The sequence below is a fragment of the Camelus dromedarius genome, chromosome 28 (assembly GCF_036321535.1).
Source record: "Camelus dromedarius isolate mCamDro1 chromosome 28, mCamDro1.pat, whole genome shotgun sequence".
Classification (NCBI taxonomy): domain Eukaryota; kingdom Metazoa; phylum Chordata; class Mammalia; order Artiodactyla; family Camelidae; genus Camelus; species Camelus dromedarius.
This window is the reverse complement of record NC_087463.1, coordinates 19,480,360-19,504,961: the sequence shown is the minus strand read 5'-3', so window position 1 is coordinate 19,504,961 and position 24,602 is coordinate 19,480,360.

Genomic DNA, 24,602 nt, shown 5'->3' with positions numbered 1-24,602 from the left:
AACTCAGATTATATAAATAAAGTTTTATATAAAATATAAAAACTAGAAGTATTATTTAATTTACTCAGTGTTATTCTAGAAAGCATAACATAAATAAATATTTCAAATTACACATTAGAAAAAAAATTAGGGAGCTCAACTATGAATTTCATGATATACGCTTCTTTATGCAGTTGATTAACTTTACATTTAATTTTGTATCTCAGGAAAAATTCAGAATACTGGCTTTCACTTTCTTCATATTTTAATTCTATTAACCTGCTATTGGCTTTTACTAGGATAAATAAAAACTAGCAGAAAACTATAGATCTATGAAGACTGGCAAGATGATCTCAATTTGTGTAACAGCAATTGATAAAGATCATATCTAATATAAAAAGATGAATATTCATCGTATGCTCTACTGATTAAATGGATTCTTGAATCAGTTTGTATTCTAGCATAGTTATTTCTAAGGTGAAATACAATTTCAGAAGTTGTGCTATTGCATTTTTTGACATCACCAACCTGAAGTTCCTGACCAAATAATAATTTGAAACAGGATTATGGCACTTGTAGAATAAAAGAACCCAAAGGCTGACAAGGAGACCGAGCAAAGGCGCTGGATCAGCCAATTTTCTTTACTCCAGCGCCATCTCGTCAGAAAGAGTACAAGCCGTCAGCTCTCAGGATGAGGACGTTAGGGTTGTAAAAAATCCTACCTTTTTTAGATTTGACCACTCAAACAATTCAGCTTCTTAGGAGTATAACATCTGTGTCTCTGTGTGTGTGTGTGTGTGTGTGTGTGAATGTGTGTGTGTGTGTGTGTGTGTGTGTGTGAAAATATATGCTGACATTACTTAGAGTTATATTCTCATATGCTCGAACTTTAAGACCTTAATCTCTTCAGCTCATATTACCTTTTGAATTATTAAAATGTCCCACACAAATTTACATAATTGGAATGGTTTTCTATTATCTAGTTGACAACTTCCTGTTTAAGTGACCACTTGATATTATATACTCAGCACAGGATCCTGCCATATAAATATGCAGAAATTGTAGTTAAGAATAATATCATCAACATGAGTCACATTATTTTACTTTAAAGTCCAAATAATTTGCTATGATGTATTTTTTTTTTGAGTGTGTGTGTATCACATTTTTTATTGAAGTCAGTTATAATGTATCAATTTCTGGTACAGCATAATGTCCCAGTCATGCATATATATACATATATTTGTTTTCATATTCTTTTTCATTAAAGGATATATGCTTTAAAGGGCAAATTAGTCAGGGTGAGATTACATTTTGGTCAATAGAGAAGGTGTAAATAGAAGACAGAGACAGACAAGTAGAAAGTGAAGAGAATAAAAAGGCAAGTGCATGGCAACAAACAGAATAATACAAATATTAAATACATCTCACTGAAACGATGGAGCCAGACTAGATTGTCCTAGAGAAAATTAGGCATTTACAGAAAGAACAGAAGGAAGAGAGGTAGGGAAGGAGGAAAAGAAGGAGGGAGGTGATGAGATGATAAAATATCCAACTGTTAACTCTTTCAGTCTTTTCCATCAGAACCTAATTTTGTTAAATAGTTTAATTATCTGCCTGTGTCTCCTCTGGTCTTCCAACCTTAACTTATTCCATACTAATCCTGCTGCTTAAGCAGCACTCAGACCACAAAAATATGATTTAAAATAAGCGAAAGACCTTCCAGCTTCTGTCTCAGCCTTCCCCAGTGTTTGACCAGGGTCTTCTTGTGTGGGGAGTCTGAGATCGGGGAATTATTTCCTACAGGAAGCAGAACCTTCAGGTAATAGGTCTTTGATGCCAAGCCAGGGTGGAGGGAAAATGAATCACAATCTGGCAGGAATATAAAAATCAGGAAAGCATTGCCAAGTCTGTGTAAAGCATAACAAGGTTAGAAGCTGAATTTCTACTGTGCAGCTGAAGGTCTTCCTCCCTTGGCATCCCGCAGTGGCCACCAAATGCCTTCAACATTTTTGTTCTCCATGTAATCGGAGTAATCTTTGCAAAATGCAAATTTGAATATGCCTCCCATATTAAAACAAAACATACTGAATGCATTCTCATTATTCTTATGACATAGACCAAATTTTTAATGGTTTCTAGATCTTGCATGTGTATTATTATTTTTTTTTTCTGCTACTTTTTTAACCTTGGTCTCTATTAAAAACAAACCTTTCTCTAGCACCAGCTCCTTCTTTCAACAGGAATTTTGCATATACTAGTCCAGCTGCTCAGAAAGATTTTCCCTACATTCTTTACCTGATTAACTCCTGGAGTGGTTATGTGTTTTGTCTGCTTAGTATCTGCAGTGGCTAATTTTATGGTCAACTTGACTGAACTGGTGAAACATTATTTCTGGTTGTGTCTGTGAGGATGTTTCTGGATAAGATTAGCATTTGAGTAGACTGTCTTAATTACTATAGCTTTACAATGTTTTGAATTCTGGTAGTTCGAGTCTTGCAACTTTTTTCTTTTTTTCTCAAAATTGTGCTGTTTATTCTAGCTCATTTGCTTTTCATTGTAAATTGCAGAATCAGCTTTTCAAGATCTCAAGAAAATGAGAGAGTAATTGACATTTTTTGAATTTATAAATCAGTTTGGAGAAAAATGTGCATTTAAGAATATTGACTATCAAATCCAATAACAAAGTTATCTCTTCTTGTATTTATATCCTACTTGATGAGATCATCAATGTTTTTTTCAGAATATAAATTTTACATATATTTTGTTGTATTTAAACCTAAATATTTCATAATTTTGGTGCTATTGTGAATGGCATTTTAAAAATTAAACATTGATTGTTCATTGTTAGTATAAAGAAATCTAGTTAAGATTTTTTATTGATCTGTGTCCCCAAACCTTGTTAAATTAATTTATTAGATCCAGAAGTCTTTTTGCAGGATCTTTGATGTTTTCCATATAGATAATTGTGTTATCTTCAAATATAAACAGATGTATTTCTTCTTTTCTAATCTCTGTGCACCCCCCTCCCTTTCTTTTCTTGTCTTATTTCCCTGGCTAGGGTCTCTGGGAGAATGTTAAATAGGAGCGATAAGAACAATCATTCTAGACATGTTGCTGAATTTAGGAACAAATAATAAAAAATGAAGTATTATGCTAACTGTAGCTCTTGGTAGATTTTAACTGCTTGTTTCTTAGAGTTTTAATATAAATAGATATTGAATTTTGTCAAGTTCTATTCCAGAATCCATTGAGATAATTATATGATTTTTTAAATTTGGTATTTTATGGATAAATCTCACTGATTGATTTTTGAGTGTTGAACAAACCTTGCCTACCTGGGAAAATTCCCACTTAGCTATGATATACTATATTTTCTCTATGATACCAGACACAATTTGCTGTTATTTTATTGAAGATATTTACATCTATGTTCATGAGGGATTGATTTTCAGTTGTCATTTTGTACAGTATCTTTGTCTGTTTTTGGTATCAGGCTAATAATGATGTGTTAGAATAATTTAGGAAATATTTCTGATATGTTTTTGTTCAGGAAGTTTGTATAGAATTGATACCATTTCCAGCATTACTAGTAGAATTCACCAGTGAAACTTTCTGGTTTTGGAGGGTTTTTTCCTTGAAAAGTAGTTTTACATTTAACTACAAATTTAATTATTTTAATAAACACAGAATATTCAAGTTATCTATTTTTCTCTGCATAAGCCTTTGTAGTCTATGTCAGTCAAGGAATTTGTTTGATCTAAGTCATCACATTTATTGGTGCAAAGTCATTCATAGTATGTCCTCACTATTATCTTAATGTCAGTAGGGTCTGTAGTAATGTCTCCTCTTTTCAAGTCCAGTATTGATGATTTATTTCTTCTTTCTCTTTTTCTTGATCAATCTTCCTGGAAGTGTATACATTTTCTCTCTTCAAAGAAATAGATTTTGTTTTCATTGATTTTTTATTTGTTTAAAATTTTAATATCTTTATTATTTATTATTGTTAGTCATTCTTTCCATCTGTCTTGTTTGTTTAATTTGCTTATTTTTCATTTCTTAAGATGAAAGTTTAGATCATAAATCTTATAACTTTTTTCTAATATAAAAATTTAACTCAGTAAAATCTATTACATTACATTATAACATTTAATGCTATAAAAAGAGCTGTGTTAGCTGTTTACTAGAAATTGTGAAATACTATGTATTCTCAGTTTATTTAATTCAAAATATTGTTTTTTTAATTTCTTTTTTGACACATGAGGTACTTTTAAGTGACTTAACTTTTGCATATTTGGGAAGTTTTTCTAGCTATCTCTTATTCGTTTCTACTAAAATTCTATTGTAGTCAGAGAACATACTTTGTATGCTTTTATTTTTAATTTTTTTATGATCCACTTAATGTAACAGAATATAGTCTGTCTTGCTAAATGCTCCACGTGGATGTGAGAAGAATGTGTTATGTGTTATCTATTGATTTTTGACAAAGGAACAAAGGCAATATAAAGGAGAAATATATTTTGTCTTTTCAACAAATGCTGCTGGAACAACTGAAAAATCCACATAAAATATAAATTTAGACATATACTTCACAACACTTCACAAAAATCATCTCAAAATGGACCATAGACCTAAATGTACAAAGTCAACTACAAAACCATTAAAAGATAAAATATGAAAAAAGAATCTAGATTTTGCTATATGGCAATTACTTTTTAGTTATAACATGACACATCATCTATGAAAGAAATCATTGATAAACCAAAAATCATTAAAATTAAAAACTTATGCTCTGGAAAAGATAATGTAAAGAGAATGGGAAGACAAGGTGCAGACTAGGAGAAAATCTTTGCAAAAAAATATATCTCATAAACAACTATTATCGCACATATACAAAGAACTCTTAAAACCCAACAAAAGAAAACAGACTGATCAAAAATAGGCAAAAGACCTGAATAGACACCTTATCAAAGAATATATAGAGATGGTAACTAAACATATGAAAAAAATGCTCAACATCATATCCTATTAGGGAGTTGCAAATTAAAACAATGAGATACTACTATATGCCTAACAGATGGCCAAATCCAAATCACAATAGCAAATGATGGGGGTGTGGAGCAACGGAAACTCTCATTCATTGCTAGTGGGGATGGAAAATAGCGCAGCCACTTTGGAAGTCAATTGGCAGGTTTTTTCCACAAAACTAAACGCACTCTTATGCTATGATGTAGCAATCATGCTCCTTGGTATTTACTCAAATAAGTTGAATATTTATGTCTACAAAAAAAAAAAAAAAATCCTGCACATGGATGTTTATAGCAGCTTTACTCATAAATGCCAAAATTTGGAAGCAATCAAGATGTCCTTGAGCAAGTGAATAGATAAATTAACTGTGGTACATCCAGATAAGGCAATATTATATAGAGCTAAAAATAAATGAGCTATCAAGCCATGAAAAGACATGAAGGCATCTTCAGTGCGTATTACTAAGTGAAAGAAGCTAATCTGAGAAGACTATATATTGTATGATTCCAACCGTATGATGTTCTGCAAAAGACAAAACTATGGAGACAGTAAAAAGATCAGTGGTTGCCAGGGTTTGAGAGGAATAGGATGGGAGGGCTGAACTGATGAACACAGAGGATTTTTAAGGTCAGTGAAATTATTCTGTATGATACTATAATGGTGGATACATGTGGCTAATACATCTTCAAAATCCGTAGACTGTAAACCACCAAGAGTAAACCCGAAGGTAAATTTAGGTAAACTGTGGACCTTAAATAATAATAATGTGTCAATGCAGGTTTATCAGTTGTAATGAATGGACCACTGTAGTGTGAGATGTTGCTACGGGGGGGGGGGGCTATGAACATGTGGGAATAGGCAGTATATGGAAATTCTGTATTTTATGCCCAATTGTGCTGTGAATCTAAAGCTGCTTTACAAAAAGTCTATTCAAAAAAGTGTTGATTCTGCTGTTGTTGGTTGGAATTTTCTATACATGAATATCAGTTAAGCTTTCTCAGATTTTCTGCCTCTCCTTCTATGGGCTACGTTTTGCCAAGTCAGTGTGGCATGTTCTGTGCAGTAGTTTTCTGCCTCTCTGTCTGTTGTGGGATCTCTCTCATAGAATTAACCTGAGACCCTGTAAGAGCCTCCTCCACCTTTTTTTCCCCTCAGATCTTTCGCCCAGCAGCACACCTGTCCCTCACTGTAAACTAAAGACTTTTGAGAGAACTACTTGAGCAGGAAGGAAGGGTAGGGCTTTGTGCTTTTCCTGTCAAGGCAGACACTTCCTTCTCCACACTTAACCATTCTGAGAGTTACTCCTGCTTATCTGGTCTTGGTCTGTCCACAGTCTCTGTCACTTGCCTCTGATAAGAGCTCTGTCCTGTAGTGTGTGCAGGAAGATGCAGACTCTCCTTTTCCTTGATCCTTTCAAGCCACTTTCTTTACATCTATTTTATTTTCTTGATTTTTCTCATTTACATCTTTTATGTTTCTTCTTCTATTTTTAGTCAAATCGATTGCCCTTTGGGTGCCTTGAGTTTAAAATTCAGATCTGGGAATATTTTATTTTTTCTTGGATTTATTTCCTGGGTTTTTGTCATTTCACACTTGAACTGTTTTTTAGTTTACACTGTATTTTCTGTAATCTTGCATTTCTGATGTGGTTTCTTTCTGATCACATCTGCGATTATCTTTGTAACTATTTCTAATTAATACTAGAATTTCATGTTACATTTTCTGTTTTACTGCTGATTTCTCCAGTTTGCTCTTGTCAGTGATAAATTTTCCTGTGGGTTGTTGTTTTTGTTTTCATTGTTCTTTTACTTTATTTTCTTCTACGGTATGTATTTAAATATTATTTGTATTATATTAAACTATATTATCTATATTTGCATGTTATTTTTCTCATTAAGTTTTAATGTCTTGAAATTCCTTAAACTAGTGGTTACCAGGAAGGAGAGTCTTGTAGGTAATGTGAGGAAGGAGAAAGGACATCGGGTTTCTGTTCTGTTTTGTTTTTTTCCGTGGTTCAGTGGTTCATTGTTCTTTGTAGGGTACAGAGCAGTTTATGATATGATCACTAGTGGTTAGATGTGTTTTGGTCTGTTTTTTGTTATTACTGTTTTGTACATATGTATATATATACACACATTTGTATGTTTATAAATTCTGTATCATTTATGCTTAGATTCCATATTGTTAAATCAAGCCTAATTATCAACTACCGTATGTTTTCTCTTTCATTACTGGATACCATTTTTAATAGATACTGCTTCCCAAAATGCTTCCCATGCCCTCTTTAGAAGTGAAACCTTTGCAGAATTGCTCTTGCTTATGCTCTGCACATTCCAGGATCTTACTTTTTTCGTTGGCTTGCTCTGATTAGCCAAGTGTTCATCTAGTTCTAAACGGTTCTGTCTGTGGTGAGCGCTGCCCTTGTCGTCTGGGTTTTTCTCCTGCTAGGATCTCCTGGTCCTCGTCACTCTGCCTTCCACCCGGTCCCGGCAGGAGTGTGTGGTCAAGTCACCTGGTCTCACTGGTATCATTACCCACTTGACTATATAATCTTCTCTTTATTCTACCTCTGCCCAAGACATTAATTTTAGATGATTTCTATTTGTTCATATTATGTTTCTATTTGGTTCTACATAAGAAATGGAGTGCTTTTAATGTAGGTAGTGGTCAGTAACACAGAAAACTGGAAATCCTCAATATAATATCTAACTTATTTAGGCTCTTTAAAAATTTTATATATGTTTACAAGAATGATCTAAAGGTATTTAATCTAAATTAGGACTTCTACCAAATTTATGGATATCTGTGAACCTTCCTGATTGTGTCTTTGCATCTGTTATTTATTCAGGTGGACAGCTTTAAATTCTGTCATTATTATGAAAATATTTTGAATCAATTATAAGGTTATGTTTGAATTCTACCTTCACTACAGAAACTTCCCTAATCCCCCTAATTGCTGTTAAGCATGATATGTGCAATTTTTTTTCTTGTCAAATTTATTCAGCTCACTAGGTTATAGGCTCTTCATGGAACATGTTTTGGTTTTTTTTTCTACAACTAGTTTGTGCAGAACACACAGTAGATGTTCAAAACTTAATAGGTGAATGAATGAATATTACATGTTTTGTAAAAACTCTTCAAAATGGAATCATAGATACATTATTAAAATATTAAAAACAATGAAAACTGAAAAATTATAAAAAGGCTAAAAATTTGTTAAAATGTTTCCAAAACCTGCTTATTTATGGCCTTCTTGATTCACACCACCATTTTATTTTCCTTTGTTTAATTAACACTGAGCTTCCTTAGAAAAAAAATATTGTCCCCAAAGGCCATGGGCCGTTTGGTAGGACACAACCCAGTGGCATCAACATTAGCCGTGGGAAGCTCAAGGCAAATGTCATTTCTTATCAAATGCAGCATCAGAATAAAAAGTGCCACCAAAGACCTCACAACACACCCACAAAGGTGAGGTCATTGTCAACCTTACCCTTAGGTGGTTTCTGCTTGTATCATGCCTTGCACTTTTGAGAAGCTTTCCTGTTGGCATTTCCTGGTGTACGGGGAAGATGATGTTTTGCCAGGTAGAAGACAAGAGTGAATAATGCAAGTTATCACTGAAATGGAAAGATAGGTTCATAGTAATTATTCACAGCCATGTAATGATGAAGGTACCTACTATTTGCAGCATGGGTTTTTCAAAGCAAGGAGAAATAAATGGTTTAATGCCACTTATGCCCACCTAATTTTCCAAGGAAAAATTATCTTATTCTCTAAATGTCTTAGCTCAAAGAGAAATTTTCTGGTGGTCTGGACAGACCAACTAGTAATCCAAGGAAATGATAGGAGATTCTACTGTACTGTAATACCTTTCATCCTTACTGGAGCTACCAGGTTTTCTATGGATGCATCAAAAGACTGTTTCATTGCTTCTCTGAAGATTCATTGGCAATCTGATGATTTGAAGTCTAATTTCAGTAGGCTGGAAATTATCAATGAAAACGTTTCCAGATTACTCTGGGTACTTTGCAGTTAATTCTAAATTGTGCAATATTCTAAGAAAAAAAATTAGACTCATACCACCTGCCATTGGACAAGACTGTTTTAATAAAAGTATATCTTGATTTTTTTCATGGATCATTTTGCTGATGTGAAAGTGTTACACATCTCAGGACCTAAAGCACTGCCTGAGATATAGGAGAGGATCAAAAAACATTTGTTTAAAAGCAAATGAATGAATGAATATGTTGTGTCTAAGGATCTATCATTGTCAATAATTCTGTTTCTAAGTTTTGTCAGAACTTGGATATACTTTAAAGAGTTGAAACAGTTTAGATTACTTCATTCCAGCATGATTCATTTGCTCTGTTACTTTCTTGCCATTTTAATGGAGGCTAAACAATTCAAATTGAATTCCAATGTGTCCTTTAGTAGTTTACTGTTTTCCTAGCTAATCCATATTGTTATTGCTTTTGCATTCCAATGTAATCCATTATTCTCAGTTGGCTAAGCAAACACAACTGGGTGAAAATGAATGAAGTTTCTACCTGTATATGGGTCAACTTGGCTGTAATGCCTCTCTATAGTTCACACTCTAGGACAGAAAGAAGCCATATAATGATTCCACCCACCAATCCAGCATCACAGAAGATATGAGTGTTATACTGAAATATCAGTGACTGTTCCACATTGCCAAGTTTCTCTGCTTTTATTATTAAATGCAAACTAATATTAAATGAGGAGATAAGTAAATGTAACAGTTATTCCATATTCCCTAAACTTAATTTCTTCTAGCTTTTAAAAAATAATAAATGGCTTTGATACCATTTTAGAAAATTGAGTTTGGATGGTTAAAGGAAACTGTCATATTAAAATGCATGGTACCCTGTTAACTGTTGTCTGAACTTTGTTGCCCACTAGTAAACATTTTAATGTAACAAATCATGAAACATAAAGTCTAAATTTCATTTATTTTCAAAATCTAGGATTCTGATTCAGTTTAATCCCATAACCATGGGGAGTTTTTTTGGTTTGTTTTAAATGTTATTGTACTTTGACTACTGAAAAACTTTTGACTGCAAAAACTCAGATTCTCTGAGTCTATGATTGGAACACCATGGCGCCTTCATTCCGGACTTCACATACCAATAGGCCCAAGGTAAAATTTCAAAACTTACTTTTGACAATTAAAAAATGCCAGCCATTAGACATACAAGGCACAGGTGTCATGATTTTTACCCTTTGCTACAAATTAAATGCTGTTTCACCCCCCGGAGTTCCCAGTCTGCGGTCCCGACGTTGTAAGCTGTTAAGTTTGCATGGTCAGTTAGTGGCGGCACCTGGGAACTTGATCATTTGCGCATACACAAAACAGGCTTCCATTCATAAACAATCTCTTTGAACAAAGACATCTGCAATAACCAAAGATCAGAAGTGATTTGATACCCTACAAAAACTCAGGCCTACCTACAGTGGTGTTCTCTGCTTGTCAGTTTGCAGTCATCAGAACTGTCAGCTGTTAAGTAAAAACACTGAGAAAGGCTCCTGCCAGGGAAATTCTCTGGAGAGTGCCCAAGAGACTCAGGAACAGGAACTGGCTCGCTTTGGATAATTCCGGAGCTTTTTTCATTTCTCGCTTTGGACTATGTAGACCTGGACAGCCAAATTGCCACACCTTTGCTTACAAAGGAAAGCATTTTTTCCTTACAAATATACATAGAAAAGTAAGACTCACAAACAGCCAAGCCAGCTAAAAAAACAGCGTACATTGATCCAGTGCTTTTTTTAATCTCTAATCCATTAAAAGAACTTACTGCTTACTTGATGTTTTTACCCCCATTTTTCAATATTTTTAAATACTGTTTTACAAATTTTAACCAATCTCTTCCTATATTGTTGTATGTTGTCAAATTGGTCACTATACCAAGAATTACAATGGATGTCATGCTTTAAAAATAAAAGTGTGTCTCTTTTAGTCATATGCTTTTTGCTAACTTGTATGATCCTTTCAATGTTGTACTGTAGTCTCCTTTTTATGAAAAGTCCACTAAATTTTCCCTTTTCCAGTCCTCACTTTTTGGAGACAGCTTCATTTTGGACCGTTAAAAGTAAACATGAAAGGTTACCTCTAAATAATGTCTCCTGTTATTCATAACTTTAATCATTGCCTAGAAAGGACAAGTAAAGGGATTGTCAAAAGAAAAAAAAAATAGTGAATTCAGTGAAGAATGAATTTAATTAAACTTCCAGTTTAAAAGTAATGGCTCTGAAAGCAATGGATGTCTTTTAAATCTTTGAAAATTAATAAATAGAAGCTTTAGGTAAGAGATAATAATAAAGCACTACATACACATATATCTATGAGACAAGTGTGCTTTTTATGAATAATATCTATTCAGCCTGAATGTGAAATTAAACTTTACTTAAAAAATGATATTAACCTACAGTCCTGTTCAACACACATATTGTGAAACATTGAATGGACAGATAAGCAAAAGGTTGTGTTAAAGCAAAAATTGCACTGGACAACATGAAACAGGTAAGGAAGACTTTCCTCAAAGCTATTACAATAGGAGAGAGAGAATTCCCCAGACAGAACTCAATCGGAGTTCAATTCAGCTGAAACACAGGATTTTTAGGAGATAACTGGAAGTGAGGGGGTCATAGGTCTTCTGTGTTTGCTAAGTGGTGTCCATCAAAGTTAGCACTAACCTGTCACAGAGACTGAGAGAGAGAGGTCCCATCTTTCTGGCCCCTAGGGGCTAGAGAAAGACTGTTTGGGTTCTAAAACAGGAAAGAGACTTTTTAAAATATTTACATTTTGAAGAGGGAGAGAAAGAATTACAGTGATAAATTTTCTAAAGTAAATGCTCTAAGAAAAGTGAGGTTAAGGGTCTAGAGTCAAGAAGAAACTTGTCTAGAGTTGAGCGAAGTTGAGGAGAAATTTAAGGCCATCTCGCTCATTAATTACCTTTAATGAAAAAGAACATGAAAACGAATATATGTATGTATCTGCATGACTGGGACGTTGTGCTGTCCACCAGAAGTTGACACATTGTAACTGACTGTACTTCAATTAAAAAAAAAAAAAAAGATTGATCATAGGTAAGTGAAACATGTATCTCCTTTTGCCCATTTTTTTTTTTCAGTCTACTAATTGATCTGATTAGTGTATGCCAGTGGTAAGGAGCACTGGGGACTTTTGGATCTCACTTGGAGACCATGGCTACCTCTGAAAAATCTCTTTTCCACTCTCCCTACCACCAAAAAACAGTGTGATTCAGAATTTTCTTTCCCTTTAGCTGTCTCCAACTGGTTGTAAGGGGGTGACTGTACTCTGAATTCAGGTACCATTCTTGCTCTCAGGATCTAGATGAGTTGAACTTCTCTCTTGTTTAATGTAACTTCTTGTTAAGTGGACACATTCAATAACAATTTCAGTGGTTGTTTTACGACGTAGATTTATAGGGAGTAGTTCCCAGGTAGACATTGTGTTTTACCAAAAATCAAAAATTAAAATTTCTCCAAACTAAGCTCCCGTCAGCATTTATTCATGTTTATAATGTGCTTCTATTATCAAACACATTGAAGTGTAACATAATAAAACATATGAATACAATTTGATATGAAAAGAGTGAGTTGAAAAACAATGCCCCATACCTTCGTCAATGACAGATATATAAAGGGTAAAAAAACCATTTTTGTAGCTGGGCACTATAATGAAATTACATAAAAACCAAGCATGAAGAGGAAATCATAATTCTGTGAAATTATTTTACTGAAAGCTGAAGTAATACAAGACATCTATTTTAACTCGTTCGCTACAAATAGTCTCTTCCTACTGCTGCTTAACAGTATGCTGCTTCCTCCTGGCAGCTGCGGTCTGAATATATTTCCCCCAAATTTATATGCTAAATCCTAACCCCCAATACACTGGCATTAGGACGCAGGGCCCTTGGGAGGTTCTCAGGTCCCCAGGGCAGAAGCTCAGGAATGGGGTTAGTACCCTTTAAAAAGAGGCTCTGGTTGGGATCCCTTGAGCCTCCCACCATGTGAGGACATGGTGAGAAGGCACAGGCTATGAACCAGAAAGAGGACCTTCATCCCATGTACTTGATGCAGGGAAAACGGATGTGGGGCATGAAGAGGGCCGTGTCCGAGGCTTCGGTTGAGCCCCTGGTACGTGACCCGCCAAGTGTGGGTCCCTGGCTTCACGCAGGAAAGACTGCAAGAGCCAGCCACAGTTGAGCAAATGTAGATTTATTTAGAGAGAGACATCAGAAGGCAAGAGAAAGGCCACGAGGTGTGGGCGTTGGGTGCTCAGATTAGATAAAAGTAGGTACACACTCCATAGACAGAGTGCAGGCCGTCTCCAAAGAGGGAGAGAGAGGGGCAGAGGCCGTGAGGGGCAGTGTTGCCCATTTTTAAGGGGTTTGGTAGCTTCATACACAGATAAGTGGAAGGACCAGTCTAACTAGTATGGGGAGGGGGCTGGGATTCCCAGGAAGTTGGCCATTTCCCACTCTTTGACCTTTTGCGGCTAGCCTTGGGACTGCCGTGGCGCCTGTGGGTGTGTTGTTCACCATGCTAATATATTACAATGGGCGTATAATGAAGCTCAAGGTCTACTAGAAGTCAAATCTCCCACCATCTTGAGCATGGAGGCCTCCTGGGGGTTGAATCTTTCACCATTTTGATGTTAATTGCTGTAGCATTCCTTGAATGGCCGTGCCCTGCTCCCTTCCTGTCTTGTACTGATACCCTGATCTCGAACTTCCCAGTCCTCAGGACTGTGAGCAGTGCATTTGTGTCGTTTATGAGCTGGCCGGCCTGTGGCATTTTGCTACAGCAGACCAAATGGACTAACACACTGGTTCTCCACTGGACGACATTTCCCAGCTCCTATGCTGACCTCTGGAGCATCCAGTGTACGTGGAAAATAGCTCAGTCATCAAATTACAGTGGAAAAAAAAAAAAGCCACCCTCACAACCTTTAGGGGATTGTAAGGAGAAATTTTAACATATTTAAGCCACTCAGATTTTGAGTGTGCTTATCACAGCAGTTCATATATGGCTGCTCTGTGCTAGCAGGATTTAGCTGAATTAGAGAGGTGAGCGGGTAAATAGCCTTTAGACATTAGTCATGTGACCTAAGCTGGTTAGCAAACAGTTTTAAACAGAGCTTTCTCATACTTAATCAAGAATTCAGTTATTTGAATAATAGATGGAAATGTGGTGGTAAAAAAAAAACCACGTACTCTAGAAGCTAAGTGTACAGATTTCAAAGTTAACATTTTGTTAAGAAAAGTAAATTTGTGCCTGGATACAGGTTACCTCTTCCCTGTAGGTGATAGCAGACTTTTCTGCAGGCCAATCTAAAACGTCCCTGAAAAGCATAATTACTGCTCAAAGGAGGTTTGATTAAAGATCTTAAGTCCTATAGTATGTGAACGGAAAAATACTGCAGACCGTATCAGTAAACAAAGAATGCTGAAGCCATCAAGTCATCAGCGGCTGCCGCCACCCCCCAGGGAAGACAAGCCCGCAGCATGGCCTCTGCAGCCACTCACAGTGGTGCACCCTGAGGGGACGCAGAATAAGAAAGGACAGGACACTGGCCCTAGATGGCTAGGTGCTTGTCAAAGGAATGAATTCAATGAGCCCAAATGTTTGCTTCCTCCCATACATAGAAAAGCGCTGAATTCTTTAACTTGAGATGTCTGGTTTTTCTTTAGATAACAAGTAACCTTTTATTGTTCCAACTACCTGGTGTTTGTTGTAAAGCTCCCGTATATCCTAGCTCCTCCCCTACCTCTTCGGAGTAGTCCCTCAGAGCCATCTGAGAGGCTGTCATCCCGGTTCGAGTCCTCCCGCCAAATAAAACATAACTCTCAACTTTTAGGCTGTGCATTTATTTCAGTCAACAAGTAGAACCTTGGCATGGAAGATTTTGAGAATAAGAGTTAGTAATCTACCCTCACTGTGGGAAAAATAACCTTGGCCAGATTTATAAAAATGATTTAGCTGTGAGCAAAATGTCCTCAGTGGTTCTATAGGGATAAAAGGTACAAGATACACACTGATACAATTAGGTGAAATAAACTATTAAATGGAATTAGTGTTCTCCGTAAGGATCTTGAAGATGTCTCTGAGAAAAGAAAATATAAATTGCTTTTGCCGTATTGATACAGAATTGTTGCCGATAGATGCAACTGGTGTTCCAGGGTCTTGTCCCATCCCAGGAAGAATTCAGAGACAAGACTTAGAGGTTAAAAAAGATAAAATGAGGATTCATTAAAGGATGGATAGTACACTCAGGGGAAGAGCGGGCAGCTCAGGTGAGCGGCTGCCCTGAGTTCCTTTGGCAAGTTGGTTACATAGGGTGTAAAAATGAATGGGCGGAATATTCATTGGGGAGGGAAGGGCTTGGGGCTGTATTCCCTGATTATCATCCCAACTCCACCTTCCCTAAGGGAGGAGGGATTTTTGTCCTTATTTAGTCTGGATCGGAAGTGTCATGGCGTCGGGGCATGATGGGGACTTCTGATCTGCAAGGCTAATTTTATTGAAATGAGGGCATAATGAGCAAAAGGTTACACTCAGGCACTAGAAATTCCTGCCTTTTCTCACCTTTCTTTGTTCTTCTCCAGGCCACTTGTCATCCCCAAAAGCATGATCCCTTATCAGCCCCAAGGTTCCTGCTTTTCTTTCTCTCCCTAGGGATCCCTGCTGCTTATGTGATGTGTGGTTTCCTGCATTTGGCCTGTGCCCCTCCTTCCTGCCCAATTCCTGCCATTTGGTCTGTGTCCCCCTTTCTCTGCTCATATCTAGCTAGCTGCCTGCTCTCATAGAATAATTTCTTGAGGTGACTTTCTAAAGTAGAACATTAAGCTGAGGTTATCAGCATTGAGTTGTACTCTTGTCTTCTTGTTTGCTATGACAGGAGAACAATGCGTGTGTTTTACATAAAAGCTGGATCAAATCTCTCCAGTGTACACATAAAGACTGGTGCCTTGCTCTGTTACGTGATATTTAGAAATAGGAGTTGGCTTACATAATAAAAGGATCTTTCACAGCACTGTGAAATATTGTGAGAAGGATCCGAAGAATTTAAAAAAAAGGAAAAGCTTTGGGAGTGAGGCAGCCACAGGCCACCCCACGGACACCCTCCTGCAAGTCTGCCCTGGGACACGGCCGATGGACAGTCTTCAGCGGCACACGTTTGGGTACATTTCAGATTTTACTCCATAGCTACGCTTTCACTGGGCTGCTTCCAGCCACTGACTGAGTATGCAAGGGATGCTAGTGATGAGTCGTTCTTCCTCATCGTTGCGGGAATCTTGCTCTGGGAAACTTGCACCTGAGCACTCCTGGTCAGCCTGGCTGAAGCTGTCTCAGATTCGCACTGTGCTCAGTGAGGTTCCCTCGCTCACTTTGCACAGAGGTCAGACGTGCAACGTGATGTGAGCCATCTACTCTGGGTGTTTCTGTCTTCATTCTTCATGCACGTCTCCCCCAGCACATTCCCAGGACGTCTAATTCCATCTTGGCATCTCTCTCTAAAAGAGCCTGAACTGATACCTCATGTATTTTGAGATCAAACCACTCGGCCCCAGAACTGTTTTTAATCTCTAGAATGAGATATTTATTTAAAAAGTGACAAATGCTCCAACTATGTTTTAGACATTTTCACTTACGGAAAAAATAAGTATACATTAAAAGTCAAAAGCAGAACCTATAGCTTTTCAAGAAAAAGAAAGTCAGCACTTTCTGTAGCAAGTAGATCTTACTGCACATTCCCTTCCTTTTTCTATTTTGAGAGTTGAGACTAGAAACATCTTGACACAGAATCACTCCCAGCTGACTTTCATCTTTCAGATGGTAACAAATATTGTTCTTCCAGTTTGTAACATAGCTCAATAATCAATACAGGCAAGAAATGGCAAGGATGAAATAAAAAGAGGGCAACTTGCACTTTTGAGAGACAATGTTTGTTGTGAGAACTAATACAGTAGAGGAGTATAGAAACAAATGAACATATATAGACAAAATATTTTAAAGAGCTGAATGTAAAAATATATGGAACTTGTTTAATGTGGATTTATTTTTATTTTTAGTAGTATAATGTCTACATGCAGACTGAGAAATTGGTAAGCTATCATATGCCTATAATAGTTTAATTTTTCATTTCAAAAAAGCAAGAGGGAAAACTTAGTAGAACAGTAGCAATGAACTGAGCTTCTCGGGCAAAATTCACAATACAGACGATTTAGCAAAAGTTTTAGCCTTTCCGCAAAGTTGTTTGCAGGAGCCAGATAGTCAATGACAGATTGGTTTTGTCTCAGACAAGAGGCACACAAAAAGATCTCATCAAGATGAGAAAAGCAGTGGGAGAGAGACTCAAGCCACTGCACTTCCTCAAATCACTGGAAATTAAATTATTCCCAGCTGTATCTCAGTAGGTATCTCTATAAAAGATCAAACATGCTTCTCCTTAAATAAATGACACCTCCTATGATTGTCCAGACCATTTTAAACCACTGAAGAGTCTCAAAAAAAAAAAAAAAAAAAAAACACCAACTTAGAGTTAACCTTCAGGATAGACAAATTTTATGCTGGCAATTCAAACTGTATGAGACACTGAGTATTTGCTGTACCTAATATATTGCGGGATTAAGCTAAATGGACCTCACGAATCATGTCTTACACATCACGTGTACAGTGTATCCTGTAGTATCATGTATACATGCATGCGTGCGTTGTATGCATAACATGAAACTCCACTTCCAAATTCTGCATACGTATTCTATATTTGGTAGCCTTCCAAGTATTATTCAAACACAGTAAAATTTTTATCTTCATTAAGAGTGATATATCTTGTTTTGTTGGCAAGTGTGTCTGCTTTGTGTTTTTCACAGACTAAAAGTTAAGGAGAATAAAATTTGTTAGATGGAAGCTGAACACCCCAGGTCCCACGGGCACCAGAGAAATGTGATTTAAATCTCCCCAGGTGCTGCTCTTGTGCACTTTTGTTCTTATATTTACTGCTAAGCAAGCAAGGTAGACTTAGTACCTGAGAAATGCTCTGAACCTGGCTGTAACCCATGAAAGCTAATTCAGTCATCTCCATCCTTCGATTTAGTGCCTTCATTTTTTAGGTTGAAAATTACCCAAAATTATTTTGCTAAAATTAGTTTAAATGCTTTTTTAAACAGACAGTCTTAGAATAACTTAGACTATTTTTTTTATCGTTTTAGAGCCATTGTTCTGTCTTTTGAAAATAGATATTGTGATTACTTTCTTTTGAATATGTTCAGATGTTTCAAGAAATAAATACTTCTAAGGTACTTTGCTGTTTAGGGGTGGAAAGGTAGAGTGTGATAGAACCTAAGGTAAGAATTAAACAGTACATGATTCTCTCTCCCTGTTTCAGAAAATTCTGGTTTAATAGATTTGTTTTATATGTCCACAATATCCTACGTTTGCATAGTAGTTTAAATTAAAGATACAATGTTGATAATAGAGCCCTTATATCAGTGTAACAAAATTTATAATAATCATATTAGACTAAGAAAATTAGGAGTTATGTTTGCTAATTTTTAATGTTCTCCCCAAACAAATAATAGTTGTACATTTAATTTTATATAAAAAATTGTTTTATATAAAGTAGGTTAATATAAAACCACAATTAACTACAGATAAAAATGGGATACCAAAATATTGATATAAAAATGATATGGAAAATTAAGCAAATTTAATGGAAATTTAACAGTAACATAAATAAGCGGTAAATTTTTTGTTCCCAAATACTATCTTTCCAGTTTTAAAACTACTACCCGATTGCTTGAAATACTTAAAAACCCAGAGAATCTTAATGTATATTTTTACTTAATGGAATTGTAATAAATAATTTTGGTGCTCACCAACTTAGTAACATCTTACTAGTGAGAATCTGCTTAATATCACTGTTTACTGAGTTCTGTTTTCAAAATACTTGAAAAAAATCACATGCATTTGAGATTTTTGTTTGTTTCTTTTAAGGCTACAGATGACACACATGCAGACAAAGTAACCAAGAGAGAGTTTAGAATGAGACAGTTAAGGAACAGAATAATAGGAGGCTGGCTTTTGTATCCACAAAAGGTCAACAAATGAAACATGTTACTTGAAAATCATGCTGAGAAATAATGCAACTACTTTTTTTCTGTGGTTTTTGTGAGTGCTTTTCTTTGACAGAACATCCTCCTATGTTATGACTGAAACTCCTTTTCTAATGCTCTGCTGTGCTGGCCTGGTACGGGTCTCTGAGACATCCAAATAATTCACTACTGGGGAGATACTCTAAGGAATTAAAACCATTTTGCTCCAAAATAAACCTCTGAAACAAACTGGCGCTTACAAAAAAAACCCCATTTAATACACAAAAAAAGTGGCTGGAGAGAAATTGGGACACTTACAGGACATAAGATCACAGAATTATTGGGACTCGTAGCTGAACATTACACCCCGAATCCAGAAGGATAATCGTTCTGCGTACTTTGGTGATATGGTCAGCCAGGTATGGCCACAAGAGGAGACAAAGGAGAGACTCCAGAGAACAAAGTTTATTATATCCCCAAGTCGTCGAGATGGGACACAGATATATGCGAGACCACACAGGGAAGACGCCAAGGTGGTCGGGAGGCAGAAGTTTCGTAGGGGCAGGCGGGGGGGTAAACAGTTAGGATTGGCTAGTTAGAATAATTGTGGCGGCTCTAAGATATAGAGGTGGTCACTAGGTATCTGGTAACTGGTCCAGACCGGTAAAGGCAAAGGAATATTGTCTTTGGGGTGTATGGACCAGATAGAGGTGAGCTGGCTCTGGACTGGTTAATGTGCATATTAAAGATGTGCTCTGGCTGGAATTTTAAGAATCTCTAAGAATTAGCGAGCCCCAAGAATCTGGCTCTCTATCAAAAAAGTTTCTTTTTTTTTTTTAATATGTCAAAACAGTATAATTTACAGAAAATAAAAAAAAAATGTAGACAGGACAATAACAATAACACATACCATTTATTGAACATTTACTTTGTGCTAGACTCTCAACCATTCATTTTATGGATTTCATCTACTTTTAGAAGCTGGTAATGGCACAGCCAGCAGAAACCCTGGTCTGACTCTAAGCATTCTCTTTTAACTACTATTCCATATTAAATACGTATAACTATATTACCATCCTCAAAACAGGAAAATTACTGAGAAATTAATAGTCTTTAATTTGGCACCTGTACGAGGCTTCCACAGTTGTGCCCCAGATCAGTTATTCAAGAATGATGATACTTGTGACTACAGTAAAGAAATGTAATAACAGATTCCTGTTTTAAAATTACTTTTATGTATAATGAAATCAAAATTGTGCTTATAATACGATGCAAAAAGTCTGTTGAGTAAATCTTTCTACATGTGATACACAGAGAAGTCTGAGAGATGATTTTAGCAAAATGGGTATTTGAGCACAAGGCGTAACAGGCTCCCCCAGGATGTGATAAACCATGAGGGAGAATATTGCGAGGATGTTAGATTTAGGTAGAATCATAGTTGCTGAACGTGGAGTTATGAGGACAGGGATTAAAGAGAAATGCTAATGGTTTTTTGTTTTAGTTTTATGGGATATAAACTATATACATGAGTGATGATCTGTAGAGCAGTTTGGATTAAAGACATGCAAAGAAGAAGGAGGAGGTAGAGGAGAAGGGGGAGGGGAAGGAGGAGGGGGAGGAGGGAGAGCAGTAGAAAAAGGATATCGAAGCCTCTCTTTGGCCTCAGTCGTCTCATCGAGGTATCTTTTGTATCTTCTCTTCCAGGTATTTTCAGAGGAAGGGGGCGGGGTGGAGGAGGAGAAGGGGGAAGAGATGGAGGAGGGGGAGGAGGGAGAGCACAGAGAGAGGGAGAGGAGAAGAAGCTAAACATGTGACTAAACAAACAGAATAACAGTCCAGGTTTGAAAAAGAAATACCAGTCAGCACGGGGGACAGAGAAGGCGCAAGCAAACAAGGAAAATGTAATGCCATGGAAACCAAGGAATACGTGTTCTTAAGAAGGGGGTGGTCAATGACATTTGCTGCTTCAGAGAAATGTGCACAAAGAAGATCTAGAAAAATGGTCATTAGTAAACATAATGACCATGAAGAGCTTAGCTGTTTGTATTTGAAAAGTTTTCTTAAATAGAACTAAGAATTCGAATTTTATCTTTTGCATGTTGGCAAAGATGTATTTATGATCACGTCTCTGTGCACACAGACTTGAGTAAACATTTCTATATTTGCTTAGAGCAATTTTCAGCCAAATAAATACTTAAAAAAAAAAAAAATCTGGCCCTCCTGAACGCCCCTCTGGCTTGCAGGCAAAGTAGAATCCTTCTTTTTCAGAATGAGTTGCCTAACGTTCCTACGCCTTGAGTTTACCTGTCCTATATTTCAGCCTTCTAACCATGAGAGTCCGGCTTTGCAAAGCCATTCTGTTTTCTCTAATGTTTTATTGTATTTCTTCCTGCTCCATTTGTGCTCATATCAGCATAAATTAGCATCAGGGTACCCAGAGGTACTAAAAAGGATAGAAAATTACAAAGTCAAAACAGTGGTTCTATTTTCAAAGAACTGTGGTCTGATCTGAGAGCACAGATACAACTAAGAACATACAGTTTCTCAAATTATAACTGTATTAGCCTTAGAAAGTACACCCACCACCCCATTTTTATACTCCTATGATGTAATTCAAAGGAATATTCTCTGAGCACAGGAAGACTGGAAAAAACAAACTAGTTATGATGCTGCTTGAATGCTTTTTTGACTTTTAGTTTGTTTTAACCTTGTGGCAGTTTTTAGCATTAACCTGGAGTGAAGACACACTACTTGAACAGCATGCATTTTGGGCATTCCTTACTTCAAACTATATCACCGTGGTATCTTATTAAAAAATTATATTTTAGAAGTGGAATAAAATATAAATAAGAGACGTTCCCTTTTTCAAACTCATATGATCACCCAATATCACTGTTAAGATGTAAACTACGTTGGCAAATTGATTTATTTTCACCACCATGACATCTATCTGTCAACTAGATTAAGCATATTTTAATTGGAAGACTTTAATTTAGAGTAAATTAAATTTATAAAACTAAACCTTTACACCGTTTTATCAGAAAAGAATCTGTGATTAACAGAATAAAAGTTCTGGCAACCCACTACCTAGAAAAACTGTGGATGAGGGTTATATTGAAATCATGGAAATAAAAGAATGAGTCTGTACAACCCAAGACAGATTCTGTATCCCTTGAAGTCACAGTACATCCATTTATTTATCTTTGCCTAATATATGGCATAGTATCTGGCTCATGATATGAGCCTAATAAACTGTGAGATTGAAATTATTCTATGATATAATGAGATGTGGTCTATTTCATTTTTCTTAATTCTTCTATTGCCCAGAAGAGCAGAGTTTTCGTTCTGTACACAATTTTGTCAGCTTTCCTTACCTTGATTTTTCTCCTGTATTCACTTTCTGGCTTTTCCTTTGCTACCGTCCTAATTTTCTCTGTTTCTGCTTTTCTCATTTTAACTTGATGCCTTGTATGGCGAGAGTGCTCACGTGTTTTAGAAGAAGAGATAATAAATTATTTCAAAGTCTGTACATTTCCATTTTATGTGCATCTGAAAAAGCCATGCGACTGCGCCATCGACAAAAAAAGACTTGTCTCTGGCAGGATTAAAAATCCACCTGGTAATATATTAAAAATTATATCTCATTCCCACCTGATTTCCAATACACATTTATACAGGTTGCCCTTAAGGTTCACATTTGAACTGAATGTCATTGAATCCATTTTGGCTTAGACTTCAGGTCTCTTTGGTGTCACTGCCAACCTCACCTGCTTTCTCTCATTCATCACATACTGCTCTTTACATCCTTTTCTAATAATGTCTTCGCTTCTCTGGAGTCACAGAGCCGATTTTTTTTCTCTCTTTATGCTGTTCCTTCACTTCTGGCTCAATTTTCGCTTCAGACCCACAATAAGAAGTTTTAGATTTCGTTGCCATGGCAGGGATGCTGCTCTTCTGTGTGCCTGCTTACTACAGAAGTAGAGTCTTTTAGAAAATGTCTTTACTTGAAGGAAATTTAATATTCTCAGAGTTAACAGAAAATTCAAATATAATTGTAAGTACTAGATTTTTAAAAAAATTCCTCAAATATAGGAATTTCTTTGTATTCATCCTCACTGGATTCAAATTATTCTTTCTAGACCATGAGCTTCTGCATTCTTTAGTCTCACAATTATGTGTACAGTAGAGCAGTGTGTTTATAAAACCAGAATCTTAAGCAGATCAAAGCAACCAATTTTAGGGATATTGGCGAAAACAGTCATCTAGTTGAAAGAAATCATTTTGGTTAAGAATGTAGTTAAATCTGTCTAGTTTGTGTATAAACTTTACTGTCATCCCTCCTGACAGAGACACTATTCATGAAAGAAGGATCACCAACATTTTGAAGGTTAAAATTACTATTACTTTCAGCAAAGAATATAAATGCATGTATTTTATTTTATCTGTTAGACACTCAGTTGCATGTGGGAAAAGATTTTTTTTAACTCTCCTTAAAATTGGGTTTTCCTGACTGCCAGGATTGAAATAGAATAAAATTAGGATACATGATAAACTTATTAATGTGAATTAGCCAAAAAAGATAACTTTCACACATTTCTATGCTGGTGTTGTAGTGTGATGAGGTCCAGTTTCCTCCTCTCAAAATCCCAGCGTATTCTGGAGATTTTTGTGCCAAACCAGAGTCAATCCTCCCCTTCCTTCTCAGCTGTAAGAGAGCCCAGCATGGAGGATGTATGATTTTCCAGCGCTTAGAAATGAAAATAAATAGGTGTATTGTCCCCAGTGATCACTTCAGCAGTCTCTGTTAAAGCAGAAACCAAAGTACTTAACGAGTAAAGTGGTATCTAAAGCCTCGGAGCTGGAGAATTTCATACCTCATTGCTGCTTTGTTGAAATCCATATGTAATTGTAGCATTGACACAAGAATGCGTATAAAATTATCCATCTTCCTACTTTCACTTATTGAGAATTAGTTCTCCTTTTGTGGGACTAGTTTTTACTTCACAGGTAAGAAAAAATAAATAAAAACCACAATTATAAAAAAAATGAATGAAAAGGGTCCATTGTCCATATTCTCTGAGTCTTCCTTCTAGATTCTTTAGAGACACCTAGAGAAATAATTAACTTTGTATTATATAATTTCAACTTCTGTTTTACTTTGCCTTCATATTTCCAGTATAAAAAATTTGAAAAATAGAAAAGCAATACATGTTCACCTGTGAAAAAGAATAAATCTATGAGGTGAATGTGGAAAATGATGATGTGTCCAGTTTGGAAAGATTGTATTGAACCAAGTCATCAATTGCTCTTTGGTTTAGCCCAGAAAGGTGTCCAGGAGGGGGGCTGGCTGCAGTGAGGGAAGGACTAGTTTAGCGTCTGAGGGCTAGAGAGAATGTGAAAGGAATGAAACTACTGGGAGGATAGCTCAGTTAGAAACAGTTAACTCTATCAAGAGAATGA